This window comes from Colobus angolensis, unplaced genomic scaffold (genome assembly GCF_000951035.1).
Source record: "Colobus angolensis palliatus isolate OR3802 unplaced genomic scaffold, Cang.pa_1.0 Scaffold167, whole genome shotgun sequence".
NCBI lineage: Eukaryota > Metazoa > Chordata > Mammalia > Primates > Cercopithecidae > Colobus > Colobus angolensis.
The window spans coordinates 1,165,063-1,170,098 of NW_012114788.1; the positions used below are offsets into that span (position 1 = coordinate 1,165,063).

General features: G+C 42.0%; 1 pseudogene; it reads left to right on the top strand.

The window, feature by feature from the left end:
* Nucleotides 1-3,041: 3,041 nt before the first annotated feature.
* Nucleotides 3,042-3,629, top strand: LOC105508769 (annotated as a pseudogene).
* The last annotated feature ends 1,407 nt before the right edge of the window (nt 3,630-5,036 follow it).

The following is a 5,036-nucleotide window of genomic DNA, read 5'->3' on the forward strand; positions in this document are numbered from 1 at the left end:
CATCCAGCCTCATTTTAACCATTTTAAAGTGTACAATTCAGTGACAGATACATTTCCTGTTGTGCAACTATCCCTGCTGTTTCCAGAAATCTTTAATCATCATAAACAGAAACTCTGTACTCATTAAGCAGTAACTCCTTATTTCCCGTCCCGCTAGCCCCTGCTCACATTTAAGCTACTTTCTGTTTCTGAGTTTGCCTGTTCTAGATATTTCATATAACTGGAATCTTTCAATGTTTGTTGTGCCAGGTTTCTTTCACTTAGCATAGTGTTTTCAAGGTTCATTCATGTTGTAGCATGTGTTAGAACTTTATTCCTTTTATGGGGCTGAATCATATTCCATTGGGTGGATGTGCCACATATATATATACACATATATTTCCTTTTTTGAGCTGAAGTCTTGCTCTGTGGCCAGGCTGGAGGGCAGTGGCACGATCTCTGCTCACTGCAGACTCCACCTCCCAGGTTCAAGTGATTCTCCTGCCTCAGCGTCCCGAGTAGCTGGGACTACAGGTGCTCACCACCCCACCCAGGTAATTTTTGTATTTTCAGTAGAGATGGGTTTTCACCATGTTGGCCAGGATGGTCTCGATCTCTTGACCTTGTGATCTGCCCTCCTTGGCCTCCCAAAGTGCTGGAATTACAGGCGTGAGCCACTGCACGCAGCCTCATTGTGATTTTGATCTGGATTTCCTTAATGACTAATGATGTTGCCCATCTTTTCTTGTGCTTGTTGGTCATTTGTAGATCTTCATTGCAGAAATGTCTATTCAAGTCCTTTGACCATTGTAAAATTGGGTTGTTTATCTTTTTGTTGTTGAGTTTTAGAGATTCCTTCTATATTCTGGATATCGAATTAGATATGACTTACAGATATATTATCAAATATATATTCTCCCATTATAAGAGTTGTCACTTTCTCAGTGGTATCCTTTGATGCGCAAAAGTTTTAAATTTAATATTTATTTGTTGTTTTTTGTTGTTGTTGCTTGTGCTTCTGTTGTCATATTTACAGATTCATTGCCAAATCTCAGTTCATGAAGATTTACCCCTATGTTTTCTCCTAAGAGGTTTTTTGTTTTGGTTTGGTTTGGTTTTTTTGTTTTTTTGTTTTTTTTTGAGTCAGTGTCTCGCTCAGTTCCCAGGGATGGAGTGCAGTGGCACGATCTCGGCTCACTGCAGCCTCCACCTCCAAGGTTCAAGCAATTCTCCTGCTTCAGCCTCCCAAGTATCTGGAATTACAGGCGCCTGCCACCACACCTGGCTACTTTTTGTATTTTTAGTAGAGATGGGGTTTCACCATTTTGGCCAGGCTGGTCTTGAACTCCTGACCTCAAGTGATCTGCCCGCCTTGGCCTCCCAAAGTGCTGGGATTACAGGCATGAGCCACTGTGCCAGCCTCTTCTAAGAGTTTTATGGTTTTAGCTTACGTTTAGGTAATTGGTCAATTTTAAGTTAATTTTTGTATATGATGTGAATTAGGGGTCCAACTTCATTCTTTTGTATGTGGAAATCCAATTGTCTTGGTACCATTTGTTGAAGAGTCTATTCTCCAGTGACTAGACTTGGCATCCTTGTCGACAAATCATTTGGCCAGGCCAGGCATGTGGTTCACACCTGTAATCCCAGCACTTTGGGAGGCCAAGGTGGGAGGATTGCTTGACCCCAGAAGTTCCAGACCAGCCTGGGCAACATGGTGAAACCCCATCTCTAGAAAAATACAAAAAAGTATCTGGGTATGGTGGCATGTGCCTGTAGTCCCAGGTATCTGGGAGGCTGAGATAGGAGAAATCACCCAAGCTGAGAGTTTGAGGCTGCAGTGAGCCATGATTGTACCACTGCACTCTAGCCTGGGCGATGGAGTGAGACCCTGTCTCAAAATAAATGTATAGTTTTACTTCTGGACATTCCATTTTATTCTATTAGTCTATATGTCTGTACTTACGCTGGTACCACACTATTTTGATTACTGCAACTTTTTAGTAAATTTAGAAAATTGGGAAGTGTGAGTTCTTTGACTTTTTTTTTTTTCCAAGATTGTTTTTGTTATTCAGAACTCCTTGCAATTCCATCTGAATTTGAAGATTGGCTTTTCCATTTCTACAAAATAGGCTGTTGGAATTTTGATAGGGTTTATGTTGAATCTGTAGATCACTTTGGGTAGTATTGACATCTTAACAATATTAAGTCTTCTTTCCCTAAAACACAGAATGTGTTTTTATTTATTTTTATTTGGGTCTGTAATTCCTTCAGTGATTTTTTTGTAGTTTTAAGTGTGTAAGTCTTTCACCTCTTTCATTAAATTTATTCCTAGCTATGTTATTCCTTTATTATTATTATTATTCTATTTTTTGAGTCAGACTCCTGGTCTGTCACCTAGGCTGGAGTACAGTGGCATGATCTCAGCTCACTGCAACCTCCATCTCCCGGGTTCAAGCGATTCTCCTACCTCAGCCTCCTGAGTAGCTGGGGTTACAGGCGCCCACCACCACCCCTGGCTTATTTTTGTATTTTTTAGAGATGAGGTTTCACCATGTTGGCTAGGCTGGTCTCAAACTCCTGACCTCAAGTGATCCACCTGCCTCGGCCTCCCAAAGTGCTGGGATTACAGGTATGAGCCACTGCACTAGGCCCAGTATAATTTATTTTAAGAAATTTTTCAGGCTGATTGTTGTGGCTCACACTTATAATCCTAGCACTTTGGGAGGCAGAAGCAGGAGGATTGCTTAAGCCCAGGAGTTCAAGACCAGCCTGGGCAGCATGGTCGGACCCAATAAAAAAAAAAAAGAAAAAAGAAACTATGAGACCTGCTGAAAAAAAGAGAAAAAAGTAGCTAGGTGTGATGACACATGGCTGTGGTCCCAGCCACTTTCGAGGCTGAGGTGAGAGGAACACTTGAACCCAGGATGTTGAGGCTGCTATGAGCTGTTTTCATGTCACTGCACTCCAGCATGGGCAACAGAGCGACATCCTGTCTCCCCTTAAAAAAAGGATACTACTTATCCCTGCACCTGAGCCCAGGCACACATCTGGATTAGAAGATGCCAGGCTTAGAGGATCTTTCTAACGGCAAGGACCAGATGCATTCACACAGAAAACGAACCATGTTCACTGAGAAGCAACTGGAAGATCCGAACATCTTGTTCAATGAGAACCCATACCCAAATCCCAGCCCTCAGAAATAAATGGCCTCGAAAATAGACATACGCCCAATAGTGCTCCAGGTATGGTTCAATAACCACAGAGCAAACCTCAAGAAAGCCAAATAAAAGCATATTCAGCAAAAACAAGCAAAAACTCCACAACTGCCAATACTGGAGGGTGGAGTCACCACCAGTGTCAGCCTGAGAAATGCAGACACACTACCCAGATTGCTCAACACTGCTCATCTGATTGGCTTGGTGTACACGGGTCATCGGGTACCCTCATTCCAACTCATCCTGTACCCTCATTCCAACTCATCCTATACCCTCAAGGTCCCTGCAAATGACCTCGTGGGCCACAGAATAGTCCATTTTGGCTGCTGCCAAGATCCTAACATATATGACTTCTACCCCATTTTGGAATCCCAAGTTTGGGCTCCAAGCTTCAATTCTGGCTCTTCTGCCTGTTCATACCTACAAAGTTGAGAGATGATAAATACGAAAAGTCACTGTAAAAAAAATGAATACTAAAAAAAATTTTTGTTTTTTTTGAGACAGAGTCTCGCTCTGTTGCCAGGCTGAAGTGCAGTGGTGTGATCTTGGCTCACGGCAACCTATGCCTCCTGGGTTCAAGTGATTCTCCTGCCTCAGCCTTCCGAGTAGCTGGGACTACAGGCATGCACCACCACGCCCAGCTAATTTTTGTATTTTTAGTAGAGACGGGGTTTCACCATGTTAGCCAGGATGGTCTCGATTTCTTGACCTTGTGATCCACTGGCCTCGGCCTCCCAAAGTGCTGGGATTACAGGCATGAGCCACTGCACCCGTCTTAAAAGAAATTTTTAAATTTCCTTCTTAATTTTTTCATTGACCCACTGGTCATTCAGGAGCATATTGTTTAATTTCCTTGGGTTTGTATAGTTTTCAAAATTCCTCATTATTGATTTCTAGTTTTACTCCATTGTAGTCAGAGAAGATACTTGGTATTATTTCAATTTTTTTTTTTTTTTTTTTTTTTTTGAGACGGAGTCTCGCTCTGTCGCCCAGGCTGGAGTGCAGTGGCCGGATCTCAGCTCACTGCAAGCTCCGCCTCCCGGGTTTACGCCATTCTCCTGCCTCAGCCTCCCGAGTAGCTGGGACTACAGGCTCCTGCCACCACGCCCGGCTAGTTTTTTGTATTTTTAGTAGAGACAGGGTTTCACCATGTTGGCCAGGATGGTCTTGATTTCCTGACCTCGTGATCCACCCGCCTCGGCCTCCCAAAGTGCTGGAATTACAGGCATGAGCCACCGCACCCGGCCTATTTCAATGTTTTTGAATGTTTTAAGACTTGTTTTCTGACCTGACATATGTTAGGTCTTAGGTTTTGTGACCTATCCTTGAGAATGATCATGTGCTGAGGAAAAGATCCATGTGTATTCTGCAGCATGAATGTAAATGTTCTGTAAATATCTATTAGGTCCATTTGATCTATAGTACAGATTAAGTCCAATATTTCGTTGTTACTTTTCTGTCTGAATAATTTGTTTAGTGCTGAAAGTGGGTTGTTGAAGTCTCCGGATATTATTGTATTGGAGTCTGTCTTCTCTTTAGCTCTAGTCATATTTGCTTTATATGTCTAGGTGCTCTAGTGTTGGTGCATATATATTTACAGTTGTTATATCTTCTTACTGAATTGACTCCATCGTTATAAAATGACTTTCTTTGTCTCTTCTTATAGATTTTGTTTTGAAACCTATTTGTCTGATATAGGTATAGCTAATCCTGCTCTTTTTTGGCTTCCATTACCATGAGATATATTTTTCCATACCTTTATTTTCAGTCTATATGTGTCTATAGATGAAGTGTGTTTCTTGTAGGGAATAGACCATTGGGTCTTGTTTTTTTTTTTTT